This window comes from Elgaria multicarinata, chromosome 3, assembly GCF_023053635.1.
Source record: "Elgaria multicarinata webbii isolate HBS135686 ecotype San Diego chromosome 3, rElgMul1.1.pri, whole genome shotgun sequence".
NCBI classification, from domain to species: Eukaryota; Metazoa; Chordata; class Lepidosauria; order Squamata; family Anguidae; genus Elgaria; species Elgaria multicarinata.
In genome coordinates, this window is record NC_086173.1 from 158,009,852 (window position 1) to 158,027,164 (window position 17,313).

Here is a 17,313-nt window from a genome sequence, read left to right on the forward strand (position 1 = left end):
ACAGGGAAAATAACTATCCATTGTTTATAAAGTACTTAAAAATAGAATAAGGCATGATACAGAGCCAGGACAAATGAAATAGGTCATAATAAAATGAATATTTGGAAACGTCTTTGGGACTAAAGTCACACATTCAGTCCAAACAAGATGCTGCTTTAAGATCTTAACGTGATGTGATGGTAGTTATACAAGTAATAACACATAAGTTTTTTTCAGAGTTTCCCATCTTCATGTCAGAAGTGATTGATAGACAGAAATATAAAATTACTATATAGTGGGGAAAATGTTACTGGACAAAAAATACAACTGTAATAGAAGAGATGGCAAGTTGAGACTCCATTGGACCCAGTTCAGGCTGTTTCAAATATTTTATAAACTTTCAAGAATTCTGCCAGATAGGATGATATTTTATACACCCAATTTTCAGATGAAGGACTGACACTCAAAGATTACTGAAGGTCGTCTAGCCTGCCTCCTCCCAAATTTCTATGCTGCTGTGGGTGATGGGAGTTGTACTCCAACACAATTTAAAAAACTAATTAAAAATATAGTGACAAAGGGTGAACTAGATCGACTAATGTTTGCAGTTGATGTGAGGCAGCTTCCTCTTTGTCTGTTAGGGGTCTCCCCCCGTTTTTATCTTAAATTTGATAAACTACTATGTCTTTACTTCCACCCTGCAAGGTAGGACAGGCTGCAAGACACATTTTGTCTCTGCTCCCCAGAAGTACTGCCACAACAACCTCTGTGGCTTTTAAATATCCCCTCATACACCCACACGAGGTCATGCCCGTGGTTCTTATAGGGGAAGGATGCGTCTCTTTCCAGTGCTTTAATCTCTTTAACAATCTAGTGAACAGGTTTGCCAAGCAGCCCAGAGCACGGAGAGGCCGGGATCCAAGCGAAGCCAAAGAACCAAATCAACTCCAACCTATTTCTTAAACAACCAAGAAGAGAGAAGTTGCGAAAAATATGAAAATGAAACATCAAACTAGCTGACTAGAGCCCGAAGAGTTACTCACCTGTGCGTCTTACACCGGGGTGTCCCCTTGGGCCTCCAGGGCTTGGCAGAGTTTGGGCCTCGACTCTTTGCTCACCAGCAGAAACACAAAAGTCCTTCTAGCGGCTCCCAGCAGCTCTTAGGGAGGGCAATTCAAACTGCCCAATCCATGTCCTTGGAGGACTTTGATCCTCCAGGTAAACTCGATTTCACTTCTTTTGCAGGAACTGGCTTATAGCGTGGCGGGAAAACGAAGCTGGATGGGGAAGGAGTGAAGTTTGGTTGATCCGAGTACGCCGTCTTGAGTTGCGCCTTGTCAAAATAAGCCAGTTGAAATACAATATAATAATATACAACACAGTTCAAATCTGTAGCCGCAGTAAATACATCTTTTCTCACTTAAAAAAGAGAGAGAAAAGGCTGTAGTGCCTGGGGTCGCAGCCTAACAGTTCAGTCCTCTGCATTCAGTTCCATGGGACTTACTCCAAGGAAGTGCAGAAAGGATCTCAACGGGAGAAATACCGTGGCAGAAGCTTCTCTGGATCACAGCCTGCCTCTCACCAGACGCAGAAAGTTTGATCTTTAATTAGAAGATGATACTCATTTTGACATTTATATTCAGCCTCTTTTGATCAAACCAACTCAAGACGGCTTACTCTGTCCACCCAAACTTCAGCCCTTCCTCATCTTTCTAGAAATATGCTTGGACAAAGAACAGGGTCAGCCTAAGCGCCCAAATTTACATCTCTATGCCTTCCAGGCTGACTCACCAGTTTCGCTTTCCCTCCCCCATAAATCGGATTATGCGAAAGAAGTGAAGGAGAGCTTACTTGGGAGGATCACGTGCTCCAAGGACATGGATTGGTCAGTTTGAATTGCCCTCCCTGGGAACCCTGGAAGGACTTTTGTGTTTCTGCTGGTGGGCAAAGAGCCCAGGCCCGAACTCTGCCAAGCCCTGGAAGCCCAAGGGGACACCCCGGTGTGGGCCGTGCTGGTGAGTAACTCTTCAGGCTCTAGTAAGCAAGTTATCGTAAACTAGTTTGATGCTTCATTTTTATATTTTGAGCAACTTCTCTCTGCTTGGTTTAAGAATTATGCTGGGGTTGATTTGGTTCTTTGGCTTTGCCTGGATTCCCGCCTCTCGGTGCGCCGGGCTGCTTCTGTTAACAAAGTTGTTAAAGCTCTGGAAAGAGACCTTTCCTCCCCCTATAACAACCATGAGCCTGACCTAATGTGGGTATATGAAGGGATATTTAAAAGTCACAGAGGTTGTTGTGGCAGTACTTCTGGGGAGCAGAGACAAAATGTGTCCTGCAGGCTGTCCTACCCTGCAGGGTGGAAGTGAAGACATAGTAGTTTATCAAATTTAAGATAAAAAGGGGGGACCTCTAACAGACAAAGAGGAAGCCACCTCACTTCAATTGCAAACATTGGCCCATCTAGCTCTCCCTGTCTATTTTTTAAATTAGTTTTCAAAACTGTATTGGAGTAGAACTCCCATCACCCACAGCAGCATAGAAATTTGGCAGGAACCAGGTTGCTAGACAGCCTTCAGCTGCATACTGGGTGTATAAAATACCATCCTATCTGGCAGAATTCTTGAAAGAATATAAAATATTTGAAGCACTTTGAACTGGGTCCAGTGGAGTCTCATATCTTGCCATCTCTTCTATTACAATTTTGACTTTTGTCCAGTACCTTTTACCCACAAGGTATTCTCACCATATAGTAATTTTATATTTCTGTCTATCAATCGCTTCTGACATGAAGATGGGAAACTGAAAAAACTTACATGTTATTGCTTGAATAATTACCATCACATTATGATCTTAAGGGCAGCATCTTCTTTGGACCGAATGTGTGTGACTTCAGTTCCAAAGGTTTTCCCCAAATATTCATTTTATTATCTCTTTCATTTGTTCTGGCTTCATGTCATAGTTTATTTTATTTTAAAACTAGCTGATATACTTGGGCCCCCTAAGATATATGTTGGCAAGGCAGTCATCTTAAACTAATTGGCCGGTGGTAGCCCTGTGAGTTAACTTTTAAACAAATTATATTACCCATGGTATGCTGGGAGTTGTAGGCGTAAGCTGAGGCTAGAATGATTTAACAGTGTTGACAACAGTTGGGGCCCATGACCCACTCCATATACAAAGTGTTTCATCCAACTTGGTGTAGATCAAGCTCTAGTTTGCTCGTAGTGACCTGGTTTGCTAACCCATGCTTTATTTAAAATCAGCCACTCTGCATGCCAGTACTACACCTCCCAGCATGCTTTTGGCTAGGGTGACCATATGAAAAGGAGGACAGGGCTCCTGTATCTTTAACAGTTGCATAGAAAAGGGAATTTCAGTAGGTGTCATTTGTATATATGGAGAACCTGGTGAAATTTCCTCTTATCACAACAGTTAAAGCTGCAGGTGCCCTGCCGTCTTTTAAATCTGGTCACTCTAGTACAGTGCCTGAAGCTTTAACTGTGGTGATGAAGAGGGAATTTCAGCAGGTGTCAATTGAAGAGGGTGAAATTTGCTCATCACAACAGTTAAAGCTGCAGAAGCCCTGCCCTCTTTTGTATCTGAACACTCTGCTATAGCTAGTGTAGCTTTAACTGTTGTGATGAAGAGCGAATTTCACCCTCTTCAATTGACACCTGCTGAAATTCCCTTTTCTATATTACTGTTAGCCCTGTCCTCCTTTTCATATGGTCAACCTAGGTTAAGCAGCAGACAGTGGGCGCGACCAGCTCCGGCCAAGTCCTGCTGAGGCTGCCTCAGCCTGCACTTCTCACCCATCAAGTGCTCCCTCAGGAGCCTGTATTGATGGGCTGGGGCTGGCCTGTGAATTTCCCCCCTTCGTCAACCCTGTTTCTGGGCATGCACAGAGTGCCTCCTCTCCCTCCCTCCCTCTTAAGGGTAAAGGCTGCGCACGAACTTCGCCCAGATTCTGAGAAAGCAACGATATCAGGACAGGGTGCCTTTGAGCATGTTCAGAGATTGGCCTCTCAAAGTCGCACTGTTGTTTCTAGTTATGATTTTAAAACTATGCACAGCCGGTGGGAGGAGGCACCACAAAAGGACACAGCCCATTTATGTGGGTTGTTTTCTTTTATGTGGAATTGAGTTGACTGTTTGAGACTGACCTTAGGAGTCTGAGTTATGAAAGGACAACAGCAGCCACCCGCCTGCACCTCACAATGGCTGCAAAATGCTGGTAACTCAAGGCATGCTGGGAGTTCCACCCAAGGCATGCTGGGAGTTCCACCCAAGGCATGCTGGGAGTTGTAGGCATAAACCAAGTTTTTGTTAAATTCTTTTAAAATACTTGTTTTTAGATTTTTCCGGTACATTGTACAGACAGACCTATCAGTGTGTCAAATGTCAAGTTTCTAACACATCTAGAAGTGGGTAAAAAATTCTGGACATATATCCAACACACATACTTTCAGCTTTATAGGTAGAGATACTTGTAATTTGCCCTGTATTTCAATAAAGAAATAAATTAACTCCTAAATATTGGTTAAGTCAAAGATATTTCACTAAAAATGTCTAATTTGAAAATGTTCTACCTCTAGATTTGAGAGGGCAGAGCTGGGAGAGAAGGCGATGGAGGGGTGGAAACCTGCAAGCCCAGAACTAGACGAAGGACCAGGCAGAGCAGGAGAAGCCAGCAGGACTATTCAGTCAGAATATACAGCACGGGGAGCGTCACAAGAGGGCAAAGGGGAACCATCCAGGGGGATGCAAGAGCGCTGGGAAGCCCAATGGCAGGACTTCCTGAGGACACTGCAGCCCAGTCACGCAGAAGGGGGGAAACCAATGACGTCAGAGGCTGTCCTGTGGAAAGATACCAAGGCCTTCCTGGCCTCCTTTGAGCAAGTGGCCAAGGCCTTCCGGTGGCCTAGAGGAGAGTGGGCGGCCCGGCTCCTGCCAGGCCTGAGTGGGGAAGCAGAAGAGGCCGTCCGAAGCCTGGAAGCCAGAGATCAGGAGGACTATGGGAAAGTGAAGGCGGCCATCTTGCGAGGGGAAGCCCTGAGGATGGAGGCGCAGCGCCAGAACTTCAGGCAATTCTGCTGCCAGGAGCTCAGAGACCCCCGAAGGATTCTCAGCCAAGTCCAGGAGCTTTGCTGGCAGTGGCTGAAGCCAGAGAGACACAGCAAGGAGCAGATCCTGGAGCTGCTGATCCTGGAGCAGTTCCTGGCCAGCCTGCCAGTGGACCTCCAGGGCAGGATCCGGGGAAGAGGACCAGACAGCTGCTCCCAGGCCGTGGCCCTGGCCGAGGACTTCCTCATGAGCCAGAAAGAGGCTGTGACAGGGGCCTGGCAGGTGAGGAATCAATATTTTATTCCTAGATTCTCAGAAACAACACAGTGTAGATAAGGTTGCTGGAAGCATCTGTAGTTATTCAGTTAATTATAGGTAAACTAATAAAACCTAGATAAGGACAAGAAGCTGGACTTCAGACACTGAATGCCAATTTAAATCAGAGCCTTTTCAATAAAAATGTGCTAAAATTGTAGACGGTTCCACCGTTGTAGTGTACTGCCACATGCAGTGCCTATCCTGTTTTTGTTTTTGTTTGTTTTATTATTTTATTGACTATAGATATATCAGACCTTAGCACAGGATGTTTTGAAGCAGCAAATACTATAATTCAAAAAATTAAAACTCATGTAAACCATATTTATCCAAAAGTGCAGAAAGTGTTTCTTGCCCAGAGCAGTGAGTCTTCCTGCCATGTGCCTTTGTTCTGAGTAGAATCATCCTGCCTGTTTCAGGGGCCGCTGAAGGAGGAGTTTGAGGATTCCCTGGAAGCAGAGGAAGAGCCCTCCGATCCTGTGAAGGGACAGATCCACAAAGAACCCGAGAAAAACAGTGATGCTACTTTTGTGTTTGTGGGATGCTTAGACTGATCAGATTAAAAAGGAGGACCAGCTTCTTGCAAGTTTACTGCAAGAAGTTGTGCAAGAGTTGAGCTGTTAGACCAAAAAGGGAGTTCACTAGAACATCTTAGCTGCACACGCATTGTGCAAAGGAAACAGCTATAAAAAAGGCTGAGCAAGGAAGACCGAGAGAGATTTCCTCCTAGATGATGAGGAGGCGAAAAGGGAGGCAGGACTCTTGAACCTTCAGCAGTTGCAAGGAAAAGGGAATTTCAGCAGAGGCATATTTTCCTACTGCTGAATTACAGGCTGTCTGTAATTCCGTCTGCCAAAAAACCTCTCACATCTGCAACAATTAAAGGAACTTCCTCCTTGGGGAGATTCGATTGGCTCTTTCAATGTTTAATTTTAGGCGGGCTTTTAAAACTATTTTCTACCGCTTGGCATTTCAGTGCTTTGGATGGCCAGTTTTATTATTAGTAAAATAATAATCCTGGCTATCCTAAGCACGAAGAAAAGAAGGGGCTGCTTCTCTTAGTAAAATCCTCCTTCTGTCCTTCCCAGGCAGTGGAAGCCAATTCGCAAGCTTTTCAAATTCTTCACTTCTTCCTGAAGAACAAGAAATGGACCAAACTGGTGTGAAAGAGGTAGGTGACATTCCGGTGATTCAGGGTAACACAGATGCTGGAATGGATGTCCACGTGGTTTGAGGAATTTCACCGATGGGATGTTCTCATTTCCAGGCAGCTGGGAGAAGGCCTGCAGAGCCCTGATCTCCCAAGGATCAATTGGGTTGTGGCCAGAGGCAGAAACGAAATCTTGCAACCAGCTACCTCTTTTCTCACGTTTATCTCTAAAACAGTAATTATAAATGTTCGGGTGGGATGGGGCAGTGCACTCCATTAATTTGCTTCATGGAATATATATCCATGAACTGATATTTGTGAAATTAATTGTTTGGGGTTTTGCCTTAATGTTTTTCCTTCTGCCTGTTTTCCTCCCTGCAGGAAGAGACGGATAGCCGTGGAAGTCGCCTGTGTTTGCAGATCGTCAGCCCGAGTTTGCCCCGGCCAGCCCAACAGACCACAGTCTGGCAAGTCCTGGAGGAGGACGGGGGGAACGTAGAGCCTTCAGGTAAGGAGCTCTTTTGCTCAAGTCCCGTCAAGGCAGGAAAGAATAACTGAGGCCATTTGTCATTTTAAGAACTGAGAAGAGTGCATAGAAAGAGCAGTTCCAAAGTGTTGATACTCCGAAAGCGTGGTCCTCTTTCGAATTCCACATGCGCGTATATCTGGGGTGGGGGGGAAACACAAGACATAAAAGGGGGTTTTATCAGAGGTGGCTGATGGCCAATCTCACTGGTGGGGCGGAAAGCAGGTCAGCACAGCAAGAGAGTGTTAGCTTCACCCTCTTCCCTGTCTTTTTGATGGGGACAATTGTACAGAACATTGAATTCTTCCCTCCTAATGCAGGACGGATTTACAGATAATACTTTTTTTTTTTAATGTGATCCCCCTATTGATGGGAGATTCAGGGCAGATCAAAGGAAGTACTTCTTCGCACAGCACAGAGTTAAATTATGGAACTCACGACCACAAGAAGTAGTGATGGCTACCAATGTGGATGGCTTTAAAATGGTCGTGGTGGATAAGTTCCTGGAGGAGAAGGCTATCAATGGTTACTAGTCCTGATGGCTATGTGCTACCTCCAGTATCAGAGGCAGTAAGCCTATATCCACCAGCTAAGCATTTCCTTGCACGTTCACGCACATACCCTGTCCAATCCCATCATGCCGTTCACTTGCAAGAACCAAACTACAGAGAGAGGCCTACATACAGAGCTGGTATTACCAAGACTTGTGGCCTTGTTTTCTTCCTGGTTGACAGCTGGTTGGCCACCATGTGAACTCAGTGCTGGGCGAGATGGACCCATTATTTGACCCAGCAGGGCTCTTATGTTCTTCTGATGTCCTGCTCCCAGTGCGGCACTGCAAGAGCAGCAACATCAGCTGGTCACTGCAATAGGCAGCTGGTGGCGGTGCAGCAATTTTTAATAAAGGGAGGTGCGGGAGCAGTGTGGCAGACAACTAGCCCCATGGTGAGATCATAGAATAGCAGAGTTGGAAGGGGCCTACAAGGCCATCGAGTCCAACCCCCTGCTCAATGCAGGAATCCACCCTAAAGCATCCCTGACAGATGGTTGTCCAGCTGCCTCTTGAATGCCTCTAGTGTGGGAGAGCTCATGACCTCCCTAAGTCATTGGTTCCATTGTCGTACTGCTCTAATAGTCAGGAAGTTTTTCCTGATGTCCAGCCGGAATCTGGCTTCCTGTCACATTATTCCGTGTCCTGCACTCTGGGAGGATCGAGAAGAGATCCCGGCCCTCCTCTGTGTGACAACATTTTAAGTATTTGAAGAGTGCAATCATGTCTCCCCTCAATCTTCTCTTCTCCAGGCTAAACATGCCCAGTTCTTTCAGTCTCTCTTCATAGGGCTTTGTTTCCAGACCCCTGATCATCCTGGTTGCCTTCCTCTGAACATGATCCGCCCCTGGGTTTTATTCCATCCCAATTACGCTAAGTGTAATATAGACCAATTGCTGGGAATGCGTATGGAATGGAGGCAATCTGGGCTGTAGCATAGTGGGCAGCAAACAGCAGCCTTGATCTCCTTTCCAAGGCAGCTTTGCCTTGTGGTTCTTTCCCTCAGGATTTTTATCACCCCTGTAACTGTCGTGGTGTTTTGAGGCCTTCCCTGAGGTTTGTAGCTCGGACCAAAGATGAGAAGCCCTGGAGTGAATTGTCTGTTGTGGTAACACCCGCGAGAAACTCAAAGAACAAACTTGTCCAACACTATACAAAGCGTAGCCTTCAGCACATCCCAGCTAGTTATCCATGTATAAAAGCAAGAAAATCTCTTGTACATAACGTCTGCAGACATTGTTACATGTGAGTATCTAAAGGTACAGTCCTCCACATAACTGCAAAGACATCCCCCCCCCCCATGTTAAGGGAGTTATATTTTCAGTCCTACTCTTAATATACCTTATCGTATGATTTGCCTCTGGTACCTATCCTCCAAAATTCTTTCCTGATTAGTAGCTGAGAGCTCCAGCTATTGGGAGGTATAGAAATGTAATAAATAAATACTGTCATATCAAATGCCATCTCTGTTTATATGATATTACGATATTCATAGAATCATCGAATAGTAGAGTTGGAAGGGGCCTACAAGGCTATCGAGTCCAACCCACTGCTCAGTACAGGAATCCACATTAAAGCATCCCTGACAGATGGTTGTCCGGCTGCCTCTTGAATGCCTTTAGTATGGGAGAACCCACAACCTCCCTAGGTAACTGGTTCCATTGTCGTACTGCTCTAACAGTCAGGAAGTTTTTCCTGATGTCCAGCCAGAATCTGGCTTCCTGTAACTTGAGCCCATTATTCCGTGTCCTGCACACTGGGATGTTAAAACCTTTAAGTGGATACACAACAGACACCTTTACAAAAGCAGAGGAAATAAAACATTTCAGCAATTCAGGAATTGAAATCATAATAATTCCATGTTCAAAATATCTTTTCAGTCCATCCATGTTTAATATGACTTCATTCTTGCCTGCAGAGTTTGAAAATTGCATTTATCGTTTCCACTTTTAAATGGCTTCTATTCTGCCATTTTTGGATCAAACAGGATTATGTCAACTTCCAGAAGATAATAACAAATGGAGGCTGTAGTTGTGTTGAAAAGAGCTCACCAGGGAATGAGCACAATTTCTTTTTCTATTTCCACAGGCGATAGGAAGGGAAGTAAGGTCAAGGTGGAGAATTGTCAGTATAGAGGAAACGAACCACAGGATACGTCTGGGAAAGCATCACAGATTGGCCAAGCGAATGTGATGGAGACAGCTGAGATGCATGAAGAAGGATGCAGGTCCAAAAAGGGTCAGGATACGGAGCAAGAGGGAGGAGAGAATGAATGTCATAAAGTCACGGAAGATCTTACAGCTGCCATTATCCCACCTTCCAAAGGACGCACAAGGGACAACATGCCCATGTTCTCCAAGTACGGTAGAAGATATCCCTGCAAGTTAGAACCTGTTTTGACAGATGCCAAGGAGGACCATGAGGAACGCCCCATGACAGATGAAAATCTCCAGCAAAATCCAAGCTTTGCTCAATATCAGCAAACAATAAAAGGAGGGGAATTTCCTGAGAATGGCAAAGAGGGTAATTTGAATCGACATCATGAGCAACTTCATACTGGAGAGAAGAGGCATGAAGGTCCTGAGTCTGAGGAAATCTTCACTAGACACCAGGAAATGTATACTAGCTTGCAACCAAACAAATGTTCTCAGTGTGGGATGTGCTTCACTGAGAGAGGCAATTTGAGAACACCCCAGAGAATTCATTCTGGAGAGAAACCACACAAATGTTCTCAGTGTGGGAAGTGCTTCAAGAAGAGTGACAAGTTGAAGGTACATATGAGAACTCATTCTGGAGAGAAACCATATAAATGTTCTCAGTGTGGGAAATGCTTCACTGATAATGGCAATTTGAGAAGACACCAGAGAGTTCATTCTGGAGAGAAACCATACGAATGTTCTCAGTGTGGGAAGTGCTTCAGTGAGAGAGCCAAGCTGATTGGACATCAGAGAATTCATTCTGGAGAGAAACCATACGAATGTTCTCAGTGTGGGAAGTGCTTCAGGGAGAGAGCCAGGTTGAAGAAACATCAGAGAATTCATTCTGGAGAGAAACCATACGAATGTTCTCAGTGTGGGAAGTGCTTCAGGGAGAGAGCCAAGTTGAACAGACATCAGAGAATTCATTCTGGAGAGAAACCATACAAATGCCTTGAGTGTGGGAAAAGCTTCAGGTGGATTGAAAATGTGAAACCACATCAGAGAATTCATTCTGGAGAGAAACCATTCAAATGTCCTCAGTGTGGGAGGTGCTTCAGGGAGAGAGAGAGTTTGAAGAGCCATCAGAGAATTCATTCTGGAGAGAAACCATACAAATGCCTTGAGTGTGGGGAAAGCTTCAGGTGGACTCACAGACTGACGACCCATCTGAGAATTCATTCTGGAGAGAAACCTGCTTTGAAGAAATAACTAAATATATTTTTATCTTGTAATAAAATATGTTTTTTAAAAAAGAATTTATACCAGAGAGACACCATACTAATGTTCTCAGTGTGGGAAATGCTTGAGTTGAGGAATTGACTGGATATTAGAGTAACTGATTAAATGAATTGATTAAATTGACCCCAGTTGACTAATGTGTCATCTGTCAGGCAAAAACAATGCCTCGGTTTGTTATTTCCACGAAAGAAGCAGTGGTTTGCAGAGTTGACTATTTGCGCAACCGTTGGTGATCGTATTGTGGGAAGGGGGTGCTCCATTGATTATTTCCCCTGCCGACAGTCACAAGGCAACAGCGGCAGAAACCCCACCTGCTCTAGACTGGCAGGGCTCCATCGGCAGGGAAATAATCCTGTGGGGAGGTGTCATTGTGCCGTCTCTTGGTCAGGCAGCGCGATCCTCAGTTCCTCACATGCCTCCTGGTACGGGCACATGCCGTTCCTGGGGCTCCCCAAGTATTCCCAGGAACACACATATCCCTGCCCCCCCCCCGATCCATCTGGAGATAGATCAAATGCCTTGAATGTGGAAAAAGCTTCAGGTGGAGTGAGAGTCTGAGGGCCCATCAGAATTAATGCTTGAGGGAAACCTTACACATGTTATCCATGTGGGAAATGGTTCATTCAGGGGCAACACTTGAAGATGCTTCAAGGAATGTATAGCAGAGAGACACCATACTAATGTTCTCCCTGTGAGAAAAGTTTCAGTCAGGGGCAACACTTGAAGATGCATCAAGGAATTTATAACAGAGAGACACCATACTAATGTTCTCCCTGTGAGAAAAGTTCCATTCAGGGGCAACACTTGAAGATGCATCAAGGAATTTATAGCAGAGAGACACCATACTAACGTTCTCCCTGTGAGAAAAGTTTCATTCAGGGGCAACACTTGAAGATGCATCAAGGAATTTATAGCAGAGAGACACCATACTAACGTTCTCCCTGTGAGAAAAGTTTCATTCAGGGGCAACACTTGAAGATGCATCAAGGAATTTATAGCAGAGAGACACCATACTAATGTTCTCCCTGTGAGAAAAGTTTCATTCAGGGGCAACATTTGAAGAAGCATTAAAAAAAATTATACCAGAGAGACAACATACTAACGCAGGAAGGATTTATAAATTATAATAATTTTTTTTTAATGCTTGAGTTGAGGAATTGACTGGATATTAGAGTAACCAAAGAAGAGGGAATACTTACAAATTAATTGACTGTGTGAAAGCAACTTCATAAGCAGCTTCAACAAAACGCAGGTAGGAATGAAACTGGGTAAAAGAAGCTTCCAACAGGGGGATGAATTGATTAAATATTGGATTTTCTAAAGAGAGAATGCATACAAACACACTGTTTGTGTGAGAGTGTCCTCATAAGCCACTCTTTCAGCTTCAGTTCCCCCTATCTACAATGATGCCAAATGTGTGTTTTCACTCCTCTAATTATTTTTGAAATGCATGTACAGAAAATTTATTTTTTTCCATCCTAACGCAGGAAGGATTTGTAAAGGAAGCACGCTCCAGCAAAAGCTGGCCCTTGGACTGGATTTAGCACAGATCCCCAGAAGAGACACTCACAGCTCACAATTTGGAGGTTTAAGACCATTTATTTCTGGAAATGGGTAGGTTACATGGGATTAGCATACTAAAACTATTAAAACATGCATATATATAAGAACCCAGAAAAGGCAAGCCAGACAACTAAAACTACAGTTCATACATCACCCAACCTTGGAGTCAGCCAGCCGCGCCGAACTCCCCCCACAAAGTATGCTTTATAGTTTCTTTTCCCCAACTCCTTCCCCCCTCCCCTTGGCTTTTCATACGTAGATCTTTCACACCTCTGGCTGAGATGTTAATTTCTCTCAAGGCCGGGCGGACAGTTCCTGGCTTCACCAGTCTCCCCCATGCAGCTGGGCCGCTTATCGCCCTCTTCCTATGAACCATAATAATAAAATTAACACGTTAAAAGACAGGCCAGCCCCAGTTCCATTCACCCATCCCTTACTGGATTTACAAATTATATTTTTTTAATTCTCTGTCATAAAAAGAGTGTGAAATGACATTAATGTGTCTGTGTGATTATACCTGGTGGGGAGTGAGGAGGTAAAACATGCTGCCAGGGATCTTCAGCCATGAAATTTCTGGTCTCATTGTTGCCTCCTATGAGTAATGTCATTGCCACCATGTGGTTGATTGGAGGATATTATCGTGGTGATGATGCCGTTTTTTTACGCCTATGGCGACCCCTTGGTTCCACCCCAACAGCCACCACTGTCCAACGTAATGTAAACCCACCCATTCACAACTACTAGATAACGGTACATAAGGATGCTTTAGGGTGGATTCCTGCATTGAGCAGGGGATTGGACTCGATGGCCTTGTAGGCCCCTTCCAACTCTACTGTTCTATGATGCCTCCCATGCATGAGGGATTTCGGTTTTGTGATAGTACACTTTGAACCAAGAGTATTGATCACCCTACTAGCTATTTTAGAGTAGAGCATCTGAAAGAATAGAAGCAAATATCCCATGATGGATCCGTAACAATTTTCTGATATTCTGCACGAGTTCAGATTTGATGGGGAACTTCCACTGTAAATGGACTTACAGTAGAGAACTATCCTGGAAATTGTCCACAGCTGAATGGAATGGCTTTGGAAAATCATGATTTTGGGACCAAAGTGCTGCTTTTCCTGTTTCACTAAAGAACAGCTGTACTGGAACAGTCCAAGGTCCATCTAGTCCAGCATTCAAATCAAATTTTATTACGGCAAACAGCCAGCATGTCAAAACAAATAAACAATAAATACAATTTAAAAAACAACAGTAAAATAAAGTTAAAATTAAGAGATTAAAATCAAAACATACAGGTACTACAGGAGAAATATAAACCCATTTGTAGTACATTAAACAATGTTAATTTATCACCTCTCTATGACGGTTTATAGCTGCTGCGCAAAAACTAGCCACTTCAGCTGTGACCTGAGGGTTCAGGTCTGACAAAAAATCAAAAACAAACTCTAGATAGAATTCATCCAGCCTACCTGGGAATTTTTGTATGAGTGGGATTATAAGAGAAGATCTAAGGTCTTGATAGATCGAAGTTGCAATGAAGTAGGACGTGACCCACTGTCTCTACTTCTCCCATCTCACACGGGCAAATCCGCTTGCTGTAAGGGATCTTTTTGAATCTACCGTGCAGGACACAGAATAACGGGCTCAAGTTAAAGGAAGCCAGATTCCAGCTGGACATCAGGAAAAACTTCCTGACTGTTAGAGCAGTACGACAATGGAACCAGTTACCTAGGGAGGTTGTGGGCTCTCCCACACTAGAGACCTTCAAGAGGCAGCTGGACAACCATCTGTCAGGGATGCTTTAAGGTGGATTCCTGCATTGAGCAGGGAGTTGGACTCGGTGGCCTCGTACGCCCCTTCCGGCTCTGCTGTTCTATGATTCTACCTTCCAACAGTGTGTTAGATCAATGTTCTTCACCCAGGGTCGAGATCCAATTAGCCCCTAAGCACGACTCCACACTTCCAGCGACAGAGGGTTCAAAAGCGCTTTATTGATTAGTAATCAAGGTCTGGTCTCTTGAAGGCGAGCAGTCAGTCAACCGAAACAGGGGATTCAGCACAACATTTGAAGCTTCAAAGGGGCAGTTCCCAATAGCAGCATGAGCCAATCAGAACGTAACACTGGGGCATAACGGTCTTCCTAATCTTCACTAAACAACCACTGTAACCTAACCTCTGCTCTACTGTAAGCTAACTTTTGCACTGGAGCCGAGGCTATGTTTTCATTAGATAAGACAGACACAAGGAGACATCCTTGCGTACGTGACATTTCGCTTGCTGTGTAATGGCTACTTCATAGCTTCCTTTAGAAAACGGAGGCACCTATGCTAACAAGTGTGGGTAGTAAAACATTAAATTTGGCTAGCATAAATGCCTTTCTAAGTTCTGTTCACACAGTCAGAGGGAAAAGAGGTGGGGGGAGCTTATTCAGGCCCTAGATTCTTTGCTGCCATGTTCCACAGGTCGTGGTCACAGTGGAAGGGTTGCCGCTTCGCCTTCTGATAGCCTCCTAGATCCAGGCATGATGGAGGGAAGCCTGACTGCCGCTTATTTTCCCTCTGATGGCCTCAGCAGTGACAGGTGGTAGCAGGAGAGAAGGGGACACCAGAGACAATCCCCTCCCGGAGAAGTGTCCTCAGCAATCTCCATGGCGACAGGGCAGCTTCCAGCGTTCCTGTGACAAGCAGCTCTGCTCTTTGCATGTCACTGTGGCATTATACTTGTCCAACAGTATACAAAGCATACACAATATAATAGATTGTGGCGTTACCCCACAATTGATTATATTGCATATGTCTGAATTAGTATGTCTGGTAAGTAGGGAATGTTAGAAGTGAGTTTGTGGTGGTTTATGATGTAATATACCATGTTCCCCAGCAACTCATGTTCATAGACCCAGTTCTGATGACATGCTGGGCCATATTGTTTAAGCATTTTGAGCTAAACATTGGGACTGTTCAGACAACACGCTAAGCTACGGCCAGGCTGTTAACCCTTTTGCAGCAAATGGTTAGTGAACGTGTTTGAACTGTGGCTATGTGGCCACCATGGTTAGGAATGGTTCAGACAACACAGTCATAGTTCACATGACAGGTTAAGCCGTAATGTGTAGCTCAAAATGCTTAACCCCTGAGGCTGTGTGTCATCTGAACAGGCTCATCATGGCTTAGCAATGGGGATTGCTGCCAGAATATGCGTTTTCCATGCAGTGCTACCGTGGATTCAGGACTTGGATGTAGTTATTCTAAGGATGTCCCAAATACTCACCCCCAATCCGCTTTGCGGGCCTGAACTTACTATTTCATGTGCCTCAGTTTCTCCATTCCATGAAATGGATTTCTGGTGCCAAGCAGAGAAATGTGGGCTCACGGGAGTGCATTGTGTTGTGGGAATCAGACCCAAACTCCCTGTTGTAGTCATGATGTCCTGTAGCTTGACCGTTTCCCCACAAAATGTCAGTGTCAGTTTAATTAGGTGCTAAATACCTGGAATGCATAGCTTAAGGACACAGTCCTTTGTGGATGTCAGGAACTCTCTCCATGCTCCAGCTGCCCTGAATTTCTGCTTTGGAGAAAGGCTTTTTCTGCGTCTTCTAGCAGAGGGGCTACAGAGGGGGAGGGAGGGGGACTGGGGAAGCCATAGGAGACATCATACCTGTATTGCCCTGGCCAAGTTGAATTCCAGCACCTCGCACTCTGTTTCAACCCATAAATCGCCTTCTTTAACAACCAAACTTTGTTGTTGTTATCAAACCCTTCTGGTTTCCTCAAGTACAATTTTTCCTGGATTGGTGCGTTTAGATATGCTGTGGTAAAGTCGTACTGACTTATTTTCAACTTTTCTTTGGCTGCAAGGGTTAAAAACAAGCGTAAAGTCTCTGATTTTACAGTGGGTGAGAAAGTGACGTCATAATCGACGTCCCTAACCTGATTATATCCCCTAGCAACCAGCCTAGCCTTGAATTTAGTGTCCCCGTTTTCAAGCGGCTTGCGTTTGAAAACCCAGCGGCAAGTTAAAGATTTCTGTCCCGGAGGTAAAACAACTTCTTCAAAAACCTTGTTCTCTTGAAGACTCTGTAATTCGCTTTCCATGGCACACTCCCATTGTTTTCGTTCAAAAGAACTTAATTGCTTTACTTCCGCATAAGAATTAGGTTCACAGCTCACGTTACAAGCGTGTATTCCAAGCCTATGGGGAGGCACGCCTTTGTTTTGTCTTTGAGACCTACGGGGGATCTGCACCTCCTCCTCCTCCTCCTCTTGCTCTCTGTCTTCTGGCTCGGTCTGAGTTGCTACAGGCGTTTGCCTGCTAGAAGAATCTAAATCTAGTAAAACTGACGGATTATCATGTACCGATTCCCAATTCTGCTCAGCAAAGGAAGCAGATTTTGAGACAACAATTCTTCCTCCTTTGTGCAAAAACCTCCAACTACCATTTTCATAACCAACAAACATCATTTTGACTCCCCTGGGTCCTAGCTGTCTCCTTTGAGCTAAAGGAATATTCACAATTGCATAGGATCCCCAGATTCTGATGTGTTTTAAACTAGGATTTTTGCCAAAAATTAAGAAAAAAGGAATATTGTTAATGGCTGAAGACCACGTTCTGTTGCACAGATAGTTTGCAGCCATAAAAGCTTCACCCCAAAGCTTGGGATCTGCTTTGGCATCCTTCATTAAGCATTCCATTTTCGTTTTCAGCACGCCAATCCGCCGCTCCACAT

The 17,313-nt window shown here is 44.6% G+C and overlaps 1 protein-coding gene across 1 annotated transcript in view; it reads right to left on the minus strand.

Annotated features, from left to right (window-relative positions):
• LOC134395624 (zinc finger protein 397-like) overlaps nt 1-17,313 on the minus strand; it is a 284,784-nt gene that overhangs the window by 58,435 nt on the left and 209,036 nt on the right. The gene's annotated exons all lie outside the window — the stretch shown is intronic.